Source organism: Sphaerodactylus townsendi, linkage group LG01, assembly GCF_021028975.2.
Source record: "Sphaerodactylus townsendi isolate TG3544 linkage group LG01, MPM_Stown_v2.3, whole genome shotgun sequence".
Classification (NCBI taxonomy): domain Eukaryota; kingdom Metazoa; phylum Chordata; class Lepidosauria; order Squamata; family Sphaerodactylidae; genus Sphaerodactylus; species Sphaerodactylus townsendi.
Window position 1 is genome coordinate 118,916,030 of NC_059425.1, and position 22,158 is coordinate 118,938,187.

Genomic DNA, 22,158 nt, shown 5'->3' on the forward strand with positions numbered 1-22,158 from the left:
GATGGGCTTGCATTCAGCACCAACACAATGTCTGCTTTCAAAAGCAATATTTCCTAGAATTCTCTCTTTCTTTATGTGTGTGTATGTGTGTATATTTATAAATTGATGGGTATATATAATTTGGGGGTAATTCTCTCTGCCATATCGTCAATGAACCAGATTTTTCTTTTCATTCTCACAGGCTACCTCAACGAGTATGTCCTTATGATTTGTCCTAGTCCTTTGTATGATATATGTCTCAGTAAAGTCTCATATTGTTAGTCCATTGCCAGAGGGCTCTGAATTTGAGCAAATCAAATCCCAAATGTCAAGAAAATAACCCGTAGAGAAAAGCCTTTATTTTATGCTATTACATTCAGGTTCTGCACTTTCAGCAACATCAACCAAAAGTGAGTTACAAGGATATGAAATGAAGGCTATTACTTCACAGCGGCTAGACTGAAGAGTTGCAGAGTAAAAGCCTAGTTATGAAGTTTACTGTGCAGTAACAGTCATGACAGTAATAATATGTGACCCAAAGTTCTTTTAAATACTTCAATTAGGGAGGGGATAGGTGACACTTAATGCAATCCACAAGACCCACACAATGTGGTCCACTAATTTTCAGTCTGCTTGCAGCTTTGGAACAAGACAACACCAATAGCAAAATCATTCCCCTTTTGTCTACCTTCACTCTGCACTAGCTTTATTTGCTATTAGTGATGTCAGTATGCAGCCAAATCTGACTGGTTATGGTGAAATGTGATCTCATTCTGCTCACTACTTAAGCCTTGACTGGTTAGACTCAAGCCTTGACTAGTTAGAAAAATATGCAGTAATGAAAGGGAAAATGTGCTGAAACAGAAGTATGTACGAGAAACAATGGTAGCAAGCAGGATAAATATATGAGCACATATGAACATTTTTACTTTTTTTTAGAAAGGATATCAATACCTTTCACTCCTAAAAGTACTACTGGGACCTGAATGTTCAGTGGAGCCCTCATTCATATTGATATTTTCATTATGAAAGGGATAGGGGGCAGTGGCATAGCTACAATGAAAAATCCATGGACATTTGCCCCAAACGCCACCATTATATGTCATGTGAGGGTTGCAAAATGGCCCCCTATGAGGCCACGCCCCCTGTCAGGCTGAGCATGAATGCCTCAGAAGCCCAGGCTACACAGAGCCACACTGGCTCTGTATATTAACAAAGGTTGTTTTTTTTAGCAGGCATGGTCCTGCCTTGGGGCTATCTTTTAAGTTATGGCGAGCATTTTAAAATTATGATGTTTAACTGTATTGTAGGTTTAATACGTTGTTGCCGCCCTGAGCCCTTCTGGGATGGGCAGGGTATAAAACTAAAAATAAAAATTAATTAATTTTTAAAACATTTAATTAATTTTTTTTAACATTCTTAATATGCATGGGTATGCTGTTACAAAAAAAATTAAATTCATTTTTAGTTTTATACCTTGCAGCCCACCTCCCCTTGGCGCTACGTCACTGGTTGGAACCCCCAAAAAGCTTTCCTGCCACCTTGACTTATACAGCTTAAGAACCCATTTCTGAGGTTAATGTATAAGTTAAAGTATAAATAGGGGTCCTTTGCCATTCATAGCATGTGTTTTTTGGATCCAGGCATGCAGTCCCGCTGGCATGTGGTTTCTTTTCTTAGCTCCTGGAAATGCTGGTTGCTGACCTCTTCAGAACCTGCTTTTACTGGACATCCTTTCAAAACTGGCAACTATCATCTATCCCTGAAATTTTGCTTATATGTGCTCATTGCCTAAAATAGATTCCTTATATTATTATTATTATTATTATTATTATTATTATTATTATTATTATTATTATTATTATTATTATTATTATTATTATTATTATTATTATTATTATTATTATTATTAAATACACATAACAACACAGCACAAGTGTCTGGAATTCATCTCTGAATATCGAGTCCTTCCCAAGGACCTAGGATATTAGAGGTATGTGCGTAGAATATGTGCAGTTCCTAGAAGTGCTGCTTTCTGCAGCATGTGGACTGATGTTCTGTCCAAGTTTAGGCTTTCCAGATGTTTTTCAAGATTTCTTGGGATTCCTCCTAGAGCACCGACTACTAGTGGGATTACTGTTGTTCTTTTTTGCCACAATCGTTCAACTTCAATTTGTAGGTCCTTGCATTTTGTGATCTTTTCCAGCTCTTTGTCCTCTACCCTGCTGTCAAGTGGCACAGCAACATCTATAATCCAAACATGTTTTTTCTCTACCACTGTTATGTCTGGGGTGTTGTGTGCCATTTGTCTATCTGTCTGTATTCTACAGTCCCAGAGTATTTTTGCTTCTTCATTTTCTGTGGTCTTCTCTGGCTTGTGCTCGTACCACGTCTTGCTACAGGGCAGGCCGTACTTTTTGCAAAGGTTCCAGTGCACCATTGCTGCTAGCCTATTGTGACGTTCGAGATAGTCAGTTTGGGCTATTTTCTTACAACAGCAGATGATGTGCTCTGCGGTTTCATCACCCTCTTTGCAGAGATGGCACTTTGGGTCATTGTAGGACTTTTCAATTCGTGTCTTTATTGCATTTGTCCGTAATGCTTGCTCCTGGGCAGCAAAAATCAGGCCTTCAGTTTCCTTCTTTAGAGTTCCCTTTCTGAGCCACTCCCATGTTTTCTTGCTGTCAACCTTCCCTTCAGTGTTCTTAAAGTACTGCCCATGGAGTGGCTTGTTTGGCCACTGCTCCTTTCGTGTTTTCAACTGTTGGACTCTATACTCTTTTGATTCTTTGGCTTTCAGTATCTCAGCCTTGTGGACTTCTTTCAATGCTGGCTCTTGACTTTCTTGGATGTATTCTTCCAGGCTTCTTTTCTCTTCCTCTACTGATTGCTTGATGTGGAGCAGCCCTCTTCCTCCTTCTGACCTTGCTAGGTAGAGTCTGTCTACATCACTTCTTGGATGCAGTGCTCAATTTATGGTCATAATTTTCCTTGTTTTTGTGTCCAGGATGTCCAATTCGTCTTATGTCCAGTTAATTATGCCAGCAGTGTAGCGTACTACAGGCACCACCCAAGTATAAATTGCCTTTATTGTATTTCCTCCATTTAGCTTTGATTTCAAAATGTTTCTTACCCTTCTAAGATATTCCTTCCTAATTGCGCCTTTGACTTCTGCATGCTTGATGTTCTCTGCTTGCAGCATCCCCAAGTATTTGTAGCTTTCATTCACTGGTAAGCTCTTTATTTCTATGGCATTTGGCATATTCACACTTTCGCATGTTGCAAGTTTACCTTTACTGAGTTGAACAGAACAGAAAGCCTTTATTGGCATATTAAAAAAAAACCACAATAGCTACAAAGCAAACCAATACAGCAAAACACATCCAATGCAAACCCGCATGACACATCGATCCATGTTCACATCTTCAACAAAAAGAAGGCCCCCAGTTCTCATTCCACTGGGCCCGAACCACCCAACAACAAGCAAATTCTGTCTGCATCATACTGGCCATGTTTGTTATAATTACTATTAGCAAGAGACAGAAATTGAAACACATATTAAATCTAAAATTGATACCACAGATAAACATTTCAGAGCTGCTACAGAGACATGCTAAATTCCCAGATTAATATATTGTAGTATAGCAGTAAAATATTAAAGTAAGGTGGCGTGATAAGGAAGAGGGAGGTTAATTACTTATGCTCTAAACATACTTAGACCCATTGCTGGATTATCTGCATTCAATTATTTCAAGGAGAAAGTTTGCCACAATCTCAGGGTTGGTATTATTCAGAAGAATTGGAATTGCAACTAAGTCAGCAGGGGCCATGGTGAGTAGTGGTATGGAATTTACATATCGATCTCTGACTCCCTTGGTTCTCGAGCAGTGAAACAAAGAATGGGCTATGGTTTCAATCTGCGTTTGGTTGCAGGAACATAATCTTTGAGTTTTATCAAGATTATTGAACCTGCCACGCAAAAACGCGGAGGGCATAACATTAAATCTGGCAAGCGTCAAGGCTCGCCGTTGTGTTGGGTTAACCAGAGTAATTAAATAGTTAGCCATTTGGCCTTGGATCGGGGGTATTGCTAGATTAAGTGGTGAGCATGTCCTTTTTGCTGCCATGGTCAGTGTTTGGAATTCCACATCAAGCAGTTTCACTTTCAGGGTGTTATAAGCCTCAGTAAGGGTAAGCATACTGAGCGATTCCAAGGATAGACCAATGGTTTCAATTTTGTTTTTGATAATATTTGACCATAACATTGATTTGCTATCTTGTAGAAAAGAGTGAATGAAACTGGAAGAGTCCTGTTGATAATGTATTTTGAGCCAATATTTGAATGCTCTTAACCAAGCCAAGGTCTCAAAAGTGATCTGTCCCGTTTCCAGGCAAATAGCAGCAAAGGGAACACAGTTAGGTAGGCCCATTATTTTGTGTAGAAATTTGGATTGTAGAGTGTTAATGGTTTTATTAACTGCAGAGATCCAAATTGGGGACCCGTATAATATCTGTGCTCCGACTTTGGCATTAAATACCTTAACTGCTGCAGGTATATATCTATTACCAGTGTTGTAGAAGAAACGGGAGACTGCTCTAACGCTATTGGAGGCCATGGTTGAGGAAAGATTGTGATGCGGGCGCCAAGACAGATTATAAGAGAAGGTGATTCCTAAGTATTTAAATTGTTTGACCTGCTCCAGAGTAATATTATTGACTTCCCACTTGTGCATCTTCAACCGTCGTGAAAAAACTAAAATTTTGGATTTGTTATAATTAATCTCCAGTTTATTACAATCTCCAGTTTTACAATACTGGATGCATCGCCTAATCAGACGGAGAAGGCCCACTTTAGATCTTGAAAGTAAAACTGCATCATCCGCATATAACATTAATGGTATTGGCAATGCATTTAGAATAGGAGGATGACTATTGGTTTCTGATAATGCAGGGGCTAAGTCATTCAAAAAAATATTGAACAGTGTGGGGGCTAGTATGCAGCCTTGCTTGACTCCTTTCGTGATTGCGATATTTTCTGTTAGCAGGCCCTCTTGCGAGCATTTGACCTGGCAAGATGTATTCGAGTGGAGTTGTTGGATCAGGAGGAGCAGTCTTGGGTCAATTCTTAAAACCCGGAGTTTCTGCCATAGAAGTTCTCTAGAGATGGAGTCAAAGGCTCCCTTGAGGTCAATGAATGCTGCATATAGTTTGCTCTTTCCCATAGTAACATACTTGTTCGCTAGATGAAACAAAATAAGGCCGTGATCTAAAGTTGCTTTTCCTTTACGGAAGCCAATTTGCTCAGCTCCAAGAATTTTATTGTGTACCAGCCAAGATTCTATTTTGTTCAACAGGAATTTGGAGTAAATCTTACCGGCCACTGATAAGAGAGCAATCGGATGGAAATTTGTGGGATCACTTGGATCTCCTTTTTTGTATATTGGCACAAGTATGGCAGAAAGCCAAGATTTAGGGATTTGGCCTGAGTTGTTGACGTGGGTAAAAAGCGCTGCTAGCAATTCAGCCCACCATTTCGAATTTAGTTTGAAGATTTCTGAAATAAGTGCATTGGGGCCTGGGGCTTTCCCCTCTTTCATATTATCAATCAAGATGGTAACTTCTGCAGGAGTAACTGGAGGCCAAATAGGGAGTTGGTCAGTGTCTGGCCAGTCAATTTCATTAGATGTCTGATCATGAAAGAGGTTTGAGAAATAATTAAACCACCTGTCTGGGGAGATAGAAGAGGTAGAAAGCTTATGCAGGCCTGTGGCATTATTTACCAATGCCCAGAAGCACTTTGCATCCTTGGCAATGGAGGCTTGTAATAGTTTATTCCATTGCAATATTACAAAATCTTGGTGCTTCACCTTTACTGAGTTCCAAAGTTGCACAATTATTATTATTATTATTATTATTATTATTATTATTATTATTATTATTATTATTATTATTATTATTATTATTATTATTATTATTATTATTATTATTAAAATAAAATTTGTTAATTGTATAATTGCCTGCTAATTTTAGGGGTTTTCACCCAGGATTATACTGGTATGCACAGGTTATTGATCCCAGTTACCTCCTTTTGCTCTTTCTCCACAGCTAATTCACCCAATTAGAGTGGAGAATGCTTACTTAGGGTAACAATATGGGATGGTATATAGTAAATCATTTTATAGTAATGTGTTTTCTTGTATTTTTTTCATTGTCTTCCTAATATTTTCCTAATATTCCTAATGGATAACATCCTATTCTATAACTTGAAATAAGTTTGTCTTTTCTGTTTCTCTAAAGAGTAAAAAAAATTTAAGGAAAAAATAAGGAAAAGGGGGAATCTGCTTTGGATTGTCATTAATTAATTAAGAGTACATCCCTGCTATGGACCCAGATGGCAGCAAATGTAGTTTGAAGGCCAGTGGACTTTAGTATTGGCACTGACATCTGGCCTGCTAAAAATATCATTGAATGTTTGCAAGCAAAACACAGCTCATTATGTCAGTGAAAAGAAGTCTAAGTGAACTGCACGCTGAGCAAAACTGAATGCTTGTGATTACTAGACATGAGTAATTCCATGATTATGGAAGAACAGAAGTAGTCAATTGGATCAGCCTCCCACTGGAACATTAGAAATTCATGTTTCTCATTTAAAATATGCAGAGAATTGGATGAGTGGGTATGAACTTTTTTGACATTTGGATGCTGTCACTGGAAATTTTTCTGAAGTGCTATAAAAATAATAATTAAACAATTAAAATCTTTCACATTTTCAAATTTGTGTATTGATAAGAAGGCTTCTGAGAGCCATCATGGTTCCTCAGGCCAAGATTCCCTCTGAGTTCATTCTCACTCCAACAGACCCAATGCAAATGTTGTATAGAAAAAAAGATGCCTTATTTTGAGAGGAGACGTCTGAGGGGGGATATGATTGAAGTCTATAAAATTATGCATGGGGTAGAAAATGTTGACAGAGAGAAATTTTTCTCTCTTTCTCACAATACTAGAACCAGGGGGCATTCATTGAAAATGCTGGGGGGAAGAATTAGGACTAATAAAAGGAAACACTTCTTCACGCAACGTGTGATTGGTATTTGGAATATGCTGCCACAGGAGGTGGTGATGGCCACTAACCTGGATAGCTTTAAAAGGGGCTTGGACAGATTTATGGAGGAGAAGTCAATTTATGGCTACCAATCTTGATCCTCTTTGAACTGAGATTACAAATGCCTTAACAGTCCGGGTGCTCGGGAGCAACAGCCGCAGAAGGCCATTGCTTTCACATCCTGCATGTGAGCTCCCAAAGGCACCTGGTGGCCCACTGCGAGTAGCAGAGAGCTGGACTAAATGGACTCTGGTCTGATCCAGCTGGCTTGTTCTTATGTTCTTATGTCCTTATTGTTTCAAGAGTGGCCATGGCCCCTGAAATTTTGCTCCCTTAACTCTCCTCTCTTTGGAACCCCTGATCGTGAAGTCTTTGATAAAACATATACATCTACAGCGTTTCCTACATGTGGATTTCAGAGTAGAACTCAACACACTGGTGCCCCCCCTCCCCGCTTGCCTTTATATAAAGGCAAGGGAAATCCTCTCAGGCAGTTCCTCACTGGTGCAAGGCTGTCCAGACGTCTAGAATTGTTTTGCAACACCATAATGAGGATAAAAATATGCACCCTTTTATAATATTCATTTATATTTTTGTCAACAGTTTTTATTGTTTGCTTATATATCATTTAGGCACATAGTACCAATATATTTAATGTTTAACATGGCCAAATCTGTGGATACTTTAATTCAGAAATAGATGCCATGAATGGACAAGATTTGTTTTTATAAACTTGAACCAAGTTCCAGGTTTGCAGAAAAATCTGAAATCTTAAAGAGAATACACTGAGGACAGCACTGGATTTACCTATAGGCTTAGCATGCTGAAACCTAGGGCCTCAAAATCTAGGGGGTCTCTGGCAAAGGTGTATAATGTTTTTGTCACAGGTGAATTCCACACAGCACAAATATAATGTCTTCAGGATGTTATATATAACATTTTGGAAAAGAATTTCACACATCTTTTTTCCCCAACACAAGTTCAGCCGGCTATATTTCTCTCCAAAGGTTTTTCAAAGATTGCTAAACTAACAATCTTTTCCCCTCAACCCTAGGTTGAGGATGATTACTGCCTTTTGAGCAAGTGCCAGCAGGCAGGAAATGCTTTATTTCTCTCTCCCAAACATCTTACTTTAGTTTCCATTGCTTGTGCCAGCCATCTTGAGTGCTGCGGCAGATTCTATGTGAAGTTTTCCCACAGAAGTTTTCTCTCTGCTTGTAGCTCATCCATTTGCTATTTTGCTGTCAAAAGTAGATGAATAAAGTTTGTTTAGTCTAGCAATCCCATGCATGTGTCGTTTTCCTCCCCTTTTTTTGATATGGCTGTCTGTGAAGCTACAGCAATATGACTAGAGAAGCTGCAATAAGCGCATATTTGTTTTGCTGTAGCTTTGCAGACAGCCCCTCGAAACAAAAAAAGGAAAAATGACCCATGCACAGGATCATTAAACTGAACAGACTTTATTCATCTACATATTACAGTGAAATAGCAAACAGATGAACCTCTGTGAGGAATCTCCATGGAGAATGGCAGGTGCACTGGGAAACTGACAAGAGCTCCATGGAGCAGGAGGAGAAAAAAGGTCCGTTTTGGCTGATAACGTGTAACAAACACTTGTGTTCTTTCGTGCTGTGGGAACACAAAAACCCCTTAACAGATCTTTTTATAACATTTTAAAGATGTTATATATATATATGCTGTGTGGAATCTATCTCTGTCACACACCTTTCTTACACATGCTGTCATAACACACTGTTGTCTTTAAGCAACCCTCAAGTAATTTTCAATCACTATAGTTTTTAACAAATCCAATCCAATCCAAAAACCTTTATTAGGCATATAATCGAGAAAATATAGTTTTTAACAATAACACCTTGTGTCCTTTAGAGGAGGAAATGTGAATTGTGGAATGCTCAGCTTTACTCAATTTTATTTAAAACACTTTTCCATCTTCTTCTAGTCATGAAGGTGTAGGATTGGGAGGGGGCCTCATAAGTGAAATAGTCTAGGGCCTTGCTTCATCTAAATCCGCCACTGATTGACTGGGGTTAATCCCTCCAAATAATAGAAGTAGCATCCACAATTGCTTGCATGACTAACACAGAATAGCTGCTTGCTCATGTTCAACAGCAGCCATTCTACAAAAGCCCATGTGGTATGTTAGAACTTCAGACTAGGATCTGAGAGACCTAGGCCCAAATCCCCACTCTTCCATGGAATCTCCCTCAGTGATCATGAGCTAGACACATTCTCAGCCTAATCTACCTCTCATTGATGTAATGGAGGAAAAATGAAGGGAATGTAAGCTGCTTTGGTCCACAATGTAGAGAAAGATATGGCTAAATGTAGTAAATAAATAATAATAAAGAAGATGAGGGGGCAGATAAAAAATAGGTTGGTTGGTGGATGGGATGGAGAGAAGAAATCAGAGAAAGGCAATGATATGGGGGCTGCCAAGAGGAGGGAAAGAGAAAATGAGTAGAGAAGGATACAGAGGAAAATACATTGCTTCTGGCAAATCATTGCAAGTTTCCCACCTTGCAACTGCATGGCAGCTGTCACTGTACAAACAGGTCATAGTTTTCCCGGGCAGAGTCTGCAAGGGGCAGGAAAAAAATAGGATGGCTGTTGGGTAGGAAGGAGATAAACAGACAGGGAAAAAGAAGACACTATGGTGGTTTTCAGGAAAGGGAAAAGGGAAATAATGGGTGAGGGGCAAAAATCTTTCTGCAAGTCTTTGTGGCTCCTCCACTTGTACATTATCTGGGGGCTGATTTATTGATGCAGAAATAATGCTAAAATATGTAGCCTTTGGGGGGGGGCAGAAATCAGTGTGATAAAACAAATGTAAGAACTCTATGTTTAATTTGCAACTGGAAGAAATAAAATTTAAATAGGGTGTGTTAAATTAAAATGATAGGGAAACGAAATCTGAAATAATTTCTACTCTGCAGTTTTCAGAATAAGTTGCAGGAGTCACTTTGTTGGCTGTCTTTTATGTCATACAAGTGGGGACCAGCAAGACACTTGTGGGAGCAGCTATCCTGTTCCCACATCTTTACTTTCTCCCCCTTTCTTACTCTCTCTCTCTTCATGTCTTTCACTTTTTCTTTCTTCCCCTTACTTCATCGCTCTCCCTTTCTGCCTCCCATGACAACTTTAGCCTCCCACCTCTTCCTCTTCCCCCGACAATAGCAGTGGTGGCAGCAGCTCTCCCAGAATCACAATGGATATCCAAAATACAGATATCAATTCTGGTAAGGATTGACAGCTCCAGGTTGGGAAATTCTTGTAGATTTGGAGGTGGAGTCTTGAGAGGGTGAGGTTTGAAGAGGGAAACAACCTCAGCAGGGTATAATATGACAGAGTTCATTCTCCCTATGTTTTCTCCAGTGGAACTGATCTATGTCATCTGGAGAACAACTGTAATCCCAGGTGATCTCCAGCGCTCACCTGAAGGTGATCTTCAGCACTCTCCCTAGGTTCCCTTGAGGCTGCTTTGGAAGGTGGAGTCTATGGCATTATAATTTTAAGTTTTTCATCTCCCACCCCGCTCGCCACCACAGCCTCTACCTTGGAAAACTACAGTCTTTCTCCACAATGGGGACCAAAACAGCTTACATTACTTCCCTCCTCTTTTTTATTTGCACAACAACCCTGCAAGGTAGCTTAGGCTGAAAGTTTGTGACTGGTTCATAATCACCTAGTGAATTTTCACAGCAAAATGAGGATTTGAATCTGGGTCTTACAGATCCTGCTCTCAAGGTCTGACCGGTATACCACATTAGCTCCAAAAGGGTGTCTGCTATTGAACGGTAGCAAGTAGCCAAGCCTCATTGAGTCATGCAAGTCAGGTGATATCAAGTCATTCAAAGGTTGCTGCCAGGTCTCCAGATGGGACTTGGAGATCTTCAGAATTACCACTGAATTACAGACAACAGAAGTCAATTCCCCACTTCAAAAGTGAGAGTAGAGGGGGGCCCTGCTCCATGTTCAGCGCGTGGTTTCAAAAAGGTGTACTTCTGACCAGGATCCAAAATGACGCACGCTGAGGGGTGGGAGGAGCAGCAGAATCGAGGTGACTGCGTTGTCGCTGCGTTGTCACTGCTGGTGTAGTGGGGAGTGCTGCAGGACCCCGGGGTATTTGCCGTGAGGAGCGCGCATCTAATGGTGGGTGGGGAATCAACCAGAGATGTGTCCCCCTGGAGTAAATAGCTGCTTTGGAGGGTGAACTCTATGACATTATACTCTGCTGAGGCATCTTCCCTCCCCAAACCCTGCCCTCTCCAGAATTCTCCACAAAATCTCTAGGAATTTCCCAACCTGGATCTCACAACCCTAGCCAAGCCCAGCTCCAGTGAGTCCCCCTCAAAGGACAAAATATGTCCAGAAAGGGTCCTTCCTCCTCCTCCTGCCTTTTACTGGAGTAACAATCACTGAGGGAATTTGTTGCTTAAAGCTACATACACTCTTTTTCTGGTCTGTAAGAATTCCAACAACAACATTCAAGTACTGCCTAAATATTTTTCTTGTAACCTGCAGTAGTATAATATCCAGTGATATGGATCCTACCCTGCCCTGCAGCCATTTAGTGTTTCTGATTCTACATGTGGCTAGTACTGGAACAAGAGAACAATGCATCTTTGTGTAAATGCAAGCAGCCTTGGTGTAGATCTGTCGAATTGTTTCATATGCCCTGTAGTCCATAGGATCAAGCTCCAAGATAAATTTCTCAGTTTACCTGTTCATTACTCATGGTTTTATTCTCTCTATACTATACACTAGAGGAAGCTAAAAACAGAACTCATTTGTGCTTCTAAAGCAATTAATGACTATATTTAAAAAATGACAGATATCTAATGAATACTAGGGGAAAGGGAATACTAAAATGGAAAAGTTCAACTGAAAGGTTAGCAATTAAAAGCTTATCATTGCTCATGGCTTATTATTTAATGCTACTCTCTTAATCATGCAAGCTAAACCTTCTAGTAATACAGAACAACTCCAGGCAGTTGAATAATTTTGGAAAGTTGTAACAACAGGGCATATTTAATTAGCAGTCATTAGTGGGATGCATGACAATGTCTTGTTTACACACAGATTATTGTTTAAGTCAATGTCAGAAAAAACAATTACATGCTTTAACACTCAGGAGAATTTTTGCATTATTTATGGAAATGATGGATTCTTTGGAGTAAATCCCCCATTCAGCAAACAATCTGCCACTTGAACCCCACTGCCCATAGTGTAATAGTAATTGGAAGACTAAATGAATATATTATATGGGAAGCCAGCTCAGTAGTTAATGGCATTCAGACTCACTCCTAGTGGTTCTAATTCTGCAATTGCAAGATTCCCTAGAGAGAATTCAATTGATGCTCAGTTTTAGCCTTGCATGTAACAGCCGCATGCTGTGCAAACTTACCACTTCTTCAATTAAAAATTATTCTGTTAGGACTTAACTGGCAGCAAGTGTGTTGCAGGGCAATTCCTATTACCTGTGGGTGTCTGTACTTCTGCAGCATAGTGAAAGATACAATTTAGAGTACAATATCTTCAAGCAAAGGATGTGAAAGTCTCTGTAACTGGGTCTACATTGCAATGTCAAAACAAAAGACAGACTTTCTGTTCCCATATATAACAAGATAGTTGCCTTCAAAGAGCCGATGACAAATAACCCATGGTGACTAATATATTCAGGCTGCAACCAATGAATTGCTTATCCTGAAATAGACAGATGGATATTGAATATGTGAAGGCAGGGCTGAATCCACATTGTTTTTTGAAGGGGGCAAAAATACAAAATGATGTCCTTACTATATTATATAAATATTTTTATGTATATCTATATAATCAACATACATAATCAACAACTCTTTTAAATGATAGAATCCATTATGTTGACCTGTATGAACTGTTAATGAATTATTACACTTTTACATTATTAGATTTATCTATAATGTTCCTTCAATCCCTCTAGACCCACACAAACCCAAACTAAGGCTGAATCCCCACTGGGAAATTCAAACTAGATCAAACCAAGTTGGAAAATAAACTGCACCTTTTCATCGAGGTTTCAACCTCCCCACCGCAGCATGTTTCCAGTGAAGACATCTAGGCCTATTTCGAATTCAAGAAATGTAACAATCCCCACTACCATGCGATCAGCTTGGCAGGTCTCTCCTGATTGGCTGTTGTGCCGTGTTGGGGCAGAACCTTTCTTTTTTTCCTGCAAAAATGCACTGTGATGATGCACTGATGTCGTCATGTCAGCATGTCTCCCCCACCCAAGTTCCTGATTGGTTATCGTTCTCTCATGCTCTTGTGAGAACAGCACCATGTATACTGATTGGTTGTAGGGCATTTGCATCATGCTCCACAGTGGGAAATTTGAATCAGGAGTGGACCCCTGATTCTCCCCTCCAAACTGGATCAAAGATGTGTTTTTTTTAAAAAAAGTAGTACTTTCAAGCAGGTTTGGCAAAGACACGGGATAAGGGGGAGAATGAGTGCCAGAACCGGGATGAATCCTTGTTCGTTGATCAGGCAGTGGGGAGTTCTTTCTGAATCCTTGATATTTCACTTGAGTATCACACAATCAATTGATGGTGGGGAATCGGCCTGAAAAGAAAGTTTTTCAGCCTAACTTTTCCCCAGACAATTTAAATACAGCGCACATAATTTTGACCGAACACCTCACACTCCTTCATAACTTGATAAAGTGCAGTCCAAGAAAAGTGTTATCTATGCTGCTAGAATCTAAAATGATTAAAATGACTACTGTACTTTAGTCACTGGAAAAGTCTCACTTGAAAAAACAATAATGTGAAGAAATGTTGAAGACAGTAGGAAAAGAGGAAGACCCACCATGAGATGAATTGGCATATAAAGGAGGTCACAGCTCTCCATTTGATGACTGGAACAAGGCTGCTAACAAGAGGAGTTTGGGATGTCATTGATGAATAAATCAGAAGTTACTTGATGGCACATAATGAACACAACCAGACTTTCCATTCTCTCCCCTCCCACATAAACACCTTTCCAAAGATATAAAATCAGGCTCTTTGGGGAAGGCCAAGCCTATCAGATGGGAGGCAAGTCTACTTGTGGCCTTTGGCAAAGCCAATCATAACACAACTGCCAGTTTTAAAGCGGAGTGGGGCAAGAGTACAGCCTCTCAGCTTCTCTTCCTCTCTGCTTCTTTTGACTCCAAGCAGTCTAGGGCTTGCAGTACCTGAGCACAGAACAATGGGTGGGGTGGAAAAAGAGTATCACACATTCTAAATGGTTAACAGTCACTCCCCCCAAACTCTTCTCTCCCTCTGAGTGTTTAGAACACATTTTAAACCCCCTTCAGAAATCTAATCTGCTCAAAGCAACTTAATGTGCGTCCCTTGAAAGGGGTATCCAAAGAATTGGAAGTGGAAGAGCAGAGTGTGACATGGCCAGTGGAAAGAGGGACATTAGTGAGGCCAAAGAAGATTACCTAGAAGTCTACATCTCCTAGTGCATAGAACATGACACTTTTGAACATTTCCTAAGGAACCTTTACTTGTCGTCACTCACATAGTCTTATCCAACTAATAACTGTACCTTCTGCCTTACCAAGGGCTATGACTCCCCACTGAGACCCTGGATCTCCCTCTCCTTTCCCACCCACTTTCTAACAGCAGTCTAACTGTTGAAACAGGGGGCATGTGTACTGTAGAACAAGTCATCTCTTCTGGGCAATTGAGTCTCCCCCATCTCCTGCCACTACCCACCCTGATCCTGCCACCTGGGGCACCTGCCCTCCTGCCCCTCCAAATCTGGCTCTGACTGAAGGAAACAGACTTAACCTTTGGTATTTATGTGGACCCTAGATATACATCTTAGCTGTGGATTTTTGTGCATTGTTGGTCCTTCTTATCTTTCCAGTTTATAAGCTTTCTTCAAAATATTTGTCCTTTGTATAGCCTCATGCATTTGCCTTCTGTTAGGATTTCTGTCTTGTATTCTATTTATCCCTGAACTATCTTGTTCAAATCGATTGTTACAGGTCACCCATGCATCATTGTCTCAGCAGAGGCTTTCTTTATCTCCATTTACTTACACTGTGATTCCTTGGCATTTCCTTACCTCTTTTTAATGGCAGCCATGCTTGGTTATTCCAAGAAATATTTCATCAGGGACTGAGCCCTTAGAATAGTGCTTCAGTAGAAACCATTACGTTTAGGGATTCCCACACTCTCTTGACAGAAACACTTTTTGTCATGTTTTATATGCCATATATGTAGTTGCTGCTTCCTCCTTTGTTTGCTTACTATTCTGAAAAGAAATATTCTATGCATCAAGGAAGCATGGAGAAGAAAAATGTGACATTAGTACTTTTCTGCAAGGTTCATCCTGGCAAAAAAAAAAATTTCCTCACCAAAGGAGCTCATAGTGGTATACATGATGTTTTCCTATTTTTAATCTACACAACTGCTCTGTGATGCCATCAGTGACCAGAGAGAAATTTGGTTTTAACTGGAGATACTGCTGAAGTTAATAATCCCTTCATTCAGAATATAAGCTTGAACAGCTCATTGTACTCATTTTTAAGGTGATCCAAGCCAACATCATATTCCTCACATTTTTCTCTTGTACAGATGGTATATCTGAACAATGGAATAATTTTCCATTCATTCTCTTTCCACCTCTTTTCATCCTATTTAGTTAGTTAGTAGCTTAAAAAAAAATGCTGCCTCTTCAGTGACCTGATCAAGACAGCTTACAAAAAAATTTTTTGTAAATAAAATCAAATAAACAACATTAAAATATTCTATGTTAACCCAAACCATAAAGGCAACATTAAAATTACGTATGTAAAATAACCCTAATCTTTAAAAGTTAGAAACTTCACTTTCAAAGGTAAAGAGGAATGTTTTGGCCTGGAACTTAAGAGAGCCTCAAGGGAGAAGGAATTCTGAAAATGAGGGACATTACTGAAAAAGCCTTGCCTTTGGTTGCTATCCTTCTCACCTGTAGCGAGGAGCACACATACTAGGGCTTGGAAAAATAATCTTAACTGACAGCCTGTACAGTATAGGAGAGAAGGTCATTCATGTAACCTGCCACAAGCCCTTTAAGGCTTTATAGGTAAGAACCAACAATTGTGGTCAGAAGCAAACAAGCCAGTGCAGATCTTTCAACACAGTAGCAATACAGTCTTGACAGACTTGACAAAGGCTAGATGCCACATTTTGAACCAGCTAAAATTTTGAAAGACAGCCCCATGTAAAGCACAGAGCAGTAATCCAATGTGGGCATGTTCAGAACATGGATTGCTGTGGCCAGATCATACTTTTTGAGGAACATATGTTTCTGGTACATTAGCTATAGGTGATAAAAAGTACTATGTGACACGGAGAACACAAGGACCTGTAGGTCAGGAACCAACAAAACCCCCACATTACAAACCTTTTCAGGAGGAGTTCATCCCTCTCCAACTTTTTAACCTGTGTCAGTGTCACTGAACAACAGCATCTTAATCTTGTCTGAATTGATAATCAACTGAATTGGCTCTCATCCACTCCATTACTTTTTCCAGGTATTTACTCAGAACTTCCATATAACCACCCAATTCAGAGATTAGAGAAATACAGGACTAGGTATCATCTACATATTGGTGATACTAATCTCTCCCAGTGGTTTCATGTGAGGGAGGCCAGACCGCCCTCTATAGGAGATAACTTCCATTCCTCAACCCCTGGGTCCCCTCTACTGCTAGATGGAGCAACAGGAGCAAAAGTATGGAAGAAACTAGCACCAAACAATGGCCCTTTCTGCACGGGCGTTTTATGGCGGCCTGGGGACGGCAAAAACGCCGTCCCCAGGGAGCCATTCGCACAGGGAGCACAGCTGCTGCGCAGCCACACCGCCCTCGCGCCGCCCGACTGGCGTGAAGCCGGCGTTTCCAAACCTTGCTTGGCAAGCGAGGTTTACTGGAAACGCTGGCTTGGAAGGACGCTTGCCCGATCTTGAAGCGGCGAAGCGGCTTCAAGCGCCTCCCACTCCCACCCTTCACTTACCTTGTCTCCGGCCATCTGGTGCATTGCCAAGGCCTGGGGACACGCCCCCTGCCCTGCGACGCTGAAGCAGGCGGCGCGGGAGCTTGGGGGGGCTTATGTCTCCAGAGCCTGGCTGTACTATGCCGAAGAAGGCTGCCAGGGACACACCGGAGTTAGGCCGGGCGAGTGATGCGCTCTGCGAGCGCCCGTCTGCCCGGCTGTTTCTGGGACCATTCGTGCGAACGGTCCCAGGGGGGTTGGGTCGGCACGGAATGCGCCGACCCAACCCCCATCAATGCCGTGCAGAAACGGCCAATGCCATGATCTCACTTCTGAGTATGTACCCAGAATAGATGTCATCAGTGGTGGAATTCAAATAATTTAACAACTGTTTCTGGTGGTGGGATTCAAACAATTTAACAACTGGTTGTTTACAGGCACATTTAAACAACCAGTTCTGCTAAAGTGGTGCGAACCTGCTGAATCCCACCACTGGATGTTATATTGTGCAACGTTTTAGGAATTTCTCAAATCTCTACAGATGTTATATTCAATATTGATGTTAAGCAGCATGAAAGAAAACATGGATCCCTGCACTATTCAAAAGCATAAATGAGGGCCAGTGTCAGCACTACTTTCTGGAACCAACCAAATAAAGCAGAAACACTAAAGCAAGATGCTACACATGGCTAACTAAGCCAGCCTCTTGGGAGGCATTCTATGCTTCATGGTACTGAAAAATTAAAAGGTTCAGGAGATTAAAAAACTACTGCTCTATCAAATACTATCCCATAAATGGTCAGGGGATCATATCCAATTGAATACCATTCCTGAATCGGAATTAAAATGGGTCTAGAAATTCACCTTTTCTAATAACATTTAAAAACTTTCACAGTCGTCTCTTTAGCACCTTGCCCAAGAATAGAATGTTGGTCACTTGGTAATTATTAAGTTATTTATTTTAAACTTTTCCATGCCTCCTTTCCACTTAAATATGTCCATCCTAGACAATGGATATCAAAACATTAAAACATCAATACATTGAAACAGTATTAAAGTAGTGTTTATATACATAGAGATCTAAGGATGTCTACCTCATGAGGATTCTAATTTCAAATTGGAAGTATACCCTCTGGTAGTACAGCATTTATTATTTATGAATATTTATGAATAAATAAGTCATTACCTTCTGGACTCATGACCAACCTGACCTAGCTAGATGGTATCAACCATGAATTTTCGGGTCAAGCGTAGACATAATGGGCCACTTAGTTCTAAATAGCTAGTCCTCTTTACCCACTGAAGACTGTACTCCAACAGCAGACTACACTCCAGACTATGCTCCAACAGCACTCATTCATTTACTTGTTGCTACTGAAGCATTAATGGCAATGATGCTGGCAGGGAAGCTAGGAGAATAGAGTTTCTCCCTCCCTCCCCTTCCAAGGGCCTTGGATGCACACTGCTCATGGCACTTTCCCCTGACTTTCCAGACTTCTGTGATGCCTGGGTGGAAGCTAGAGAAAGAAGGAAAAAGAAAGGCTGTAGAATCTTTCATCTTCTTGGTTGACTTTCCACTGTATGCATCTGCACATCAATTGGGAATCTTTTGAGGTTCCCAATTATGTCATTGGGTTTGCAGTGGGATTCTTAGGATTCATTGTCCTTACGACCAGCCTCAACATTTCTTAAATTACCTGCTACTTTATCAAGAAACAGCTTGGTTTGTCCAAACCTGATTCCAAGACTAATTAGAGGAGAGGTTGGTGGCTTACCCCTCCCTGAAGTTTCAACTTACTACAATAAGTCTAAAAATGTTTCATTGCCAGAAAAAATAAATAAAACTGAATTATTATTCCTTTCTATGGACAAATGTGATCTTGTGGCAGCTCTACCCAACAAACAGTACTTGAACCCTGAAGCTTATCTAAAGAGGAACACCAAAACTGCCTTGTGCTGCAGTCTGCTGCACTTATTACCAAACTCTTGTCTTTCATTAATCATTTTAATCTGCTGTTTGAACAACTGCCCATTGACTCTGTTTGAATTTACAGATTTAATCTCATACAGATAATGACTCCTGCAGGAACTTTAAACTTGAAGAGCAATACCCATATTCTCTAACACATTGATCTCTGAAGTATTTGTGTATAAATCTGATTCCTGTATAGAGTTAGAAAGTCTCCTATGAAATCTTGAAAGTGTTCTAGCTTCCTTTTAGGCCCATATAAGCCTACAGGGCTTATCTAGAAAGTCTTTACTGTGCAGTGTTTGCTTTATGTAGAGATTTTTCCTCCTTTTGTGACTGGCTCTGTTGTTTTTCCATTCCTGGTCAAAGAAAGGATAGGATTTATCACAAAATCATCATCAGTCTGTACCATGAATCTTTTGTAAACTGATCATTAACCTATTTTTAACATTAGAAATTATACCCTAATACTTCATATATTGATTATTATGGCTGCCAGTGGTTAAAGGGAGGACAGCATCTCCAAAATATAACTGATCTTTTCATTTGAGGACTGACTAGACTGAGGACCTGGGTTCAATGAGGTAATAGTTGGTGTGAGTATCTGGACAGTACATGACAAGTGATTATCATTCTAATGTAGCATAGTGATTAACCAAATGAACGGCAGTTTAAAAGTTTTCCCATTCAAATCTCATCTCTGTCATGAACTCAGGTGGCTTGAGAGAGGCTACTCTCTCTCTCTGTCTTGTTCTTCCCATCTACAGCACAGTGATAAGACACTGCCTTGCTTTTAGGATTCTTCTATGAGTTACAAAATAATATATGCTAGTTATTCTATAATCATTGTCTTAGTACATTGCTCATATAATGTCTCCTCATATTGATTGTATTGATCCACACTGTACCTATTATATACACCTTCGCTTAGCCTGTTATCAACTTGCACTATGAAATTTGGTTTCAGTGTCAGTGAGAAATGCTAACTATAAATACAGTAAATAAATATTATGTAAAATTGTGGGGGTGTTTTTTTCAGAAATCATCATGTATGTCCAGTTAACCTTGTCTTGCCAATCATATATAAAATTTGGTAGAATATATGGAAAAGTAAAAGCATAAATTTATGATGGTTTCACATATGAAGGTTAACAGGTATATTTCTATATGATCCTGTTAGTAGACTAACGAGCAGAATGTAGCTTTGTGTGCCACTTTATGATATAAATAGTTATCTAGCTAAAGACCAGCCAGGTAGCAACTGTTTCCAACTGTCATCTTTAGAATGTTCTTAGAGACCTCCCAGAATTCCATGGTGTTGTTGCATGTAAGGCTGTAAAATCCAAAAGGTTACACATTTTCATGTTGACTCACCTCGTTCTTGGCCCTCCTTGGTCTTGACTCACTGAAAACAGTCATATATCAACTCTTATAGCACTATGAGACTGAATGGTTCCATGGCAGTTGATGGAGCACTGAGTTGGGTAACTGACAGATATTGCAACTGGTGCCTGATATAGATATAGCATTTAGTTAAAAAGAAATTTTATCCTGCTGTGGCTGTTTGTCATATGACCACTTCCTCCTGCGAGCATCAGAAAGTCTCCTCACTGTCCTTCCTTTCAGCTTTAAAACTCATGCATTGCTAGGAAATGGCTTATCCATCTTCTTTTGGACATCTGTTATTGATCTCTTCAGAAAATGGACAACGTGTAAGAGGAGGGTATCTGCTGAGCATGGTATATCTGAACAAGCATTTCTCAGATGGCTTTGTAATAAGTGTGTAAATCCCATATTCTACATGTTTCTTAAGCACACTTGGAAAGAAAACTGTCCATAGATTCACATTGCAAAGATAAGGCCTTTATTCATAACAAATTTTCTAAAAGAAAAAAGGCAAAATCTCGAGTCTGTACTTTTAGAAGTATGAAAGAAAATAGATCTGAAAAAACAGTGAGAAATTACAGCAATTTAGTTGATAAAATGTCCAAAATTGAACCTAAATTGTTTTACTGGTATGAATTGTGTGAATGGACTCTTAAAAGCCATTTTGTGAGATGGAATGCAGTTTTCTACATCAAGACAGCCAAATAGTTAAAAGGACACACTGTCTAACCTGCAATAATGAAATTGCTTCAGCAGGAAGACAACTAAACTACTCTTGTTCATGGTTTCGGAGTTCTTATACAAAGAAGTTTAATTCAGTATGAACTGGGGGAAAAACTAATTCTGTAGACGGATTTTATCTTCAGGCATTTTGGTGACTAACACAGAAAATGAGGGTCAAAATATAATAATCAAGTAAATACATCACAATTTGCTAGCCTTCACAGTTATTCCAGAATCAGTCACCTGAAGTGAACTTCCATACAGGATGTATATGGTTTCTTCCCTCCTCTCTTTTCTCCCTCCCTTAGTTGTTCTTTGTAAATGTGAGGCTGGATGAGTTACCAGTGTGAACTTCTTTGTGTGTATTTGTGTATGTGAGCAGGGGGGAGAAAGCTATTTCTGTCTCATTCTGATTTAGTGACTTTTTAAAAACTTGTCTGGTTGTAATACAGGGGGATAGTGAAGAGGAACTACTATTGAGGTAGTGGTAAGCAAAGGAGATGTAGTGATGAGAGATTCCCCTGGTCAAGAGAAAGGGATTGAGAAGTTATGCCCACCTTTTCTTCAAGTCATTTGCCAAAGTGATTCTGATAATCAGATGGCCATTCTTCAAACTACTACATGCAACATTGGTTCATAAGTTAGCAAGCCTAGATGAGGAAGCTGATCTGGTGTGCATCATAGAGATGTGACTAGACAAAGTAGAAATAATACCGTGTTTCCCCGAAAATAAGACAGCGTCATATATTAATTTTTGCTCCCAAAGATGGTTGCAGGTGTCTGTGGCACTACCCATATACTTTGTTAGCCAGAGTTGCAACTGTAGGTATATTTCCTAGTTGCTGGATACATCGGACCGAATAGGGATTCTCCTGTTGTAGCAGCAACCCACTACTGCTTTGAGGAATACAAGGACTCTTTGTGGTCCTTGGTGACTTCAACATCCATACAAGACCACCTGATGGGAG

The 22,158-nt window shown here is 40.0% G+C and overlaps 1 long non-coding RNA gene across 1 annotated transcript; it reads right to left on the bottom strand.

Annotated features, from left to right (window-relative positions):
• Positions 1 to 3,976: 3,976 nt before the first annotated feature.
• LOC125439785 lies at positions 3,977 to 21,822 on the bottom strand. The gene is made up of 3 exons (XR_007245582.1): positions 21,812 to 21,822; positions 21,233 to 21,236; positions 3,977 to 4,141 (listed from the first exon to the last, which is right to left on the bottom strand). It is a non-coding gene; the product is annotated as an uncharacterized LOC125439785 (long non-coding RNA).
• Between the last annotated feature and the right edge of the window lie 336 nt (positions 21,823 to 22,158).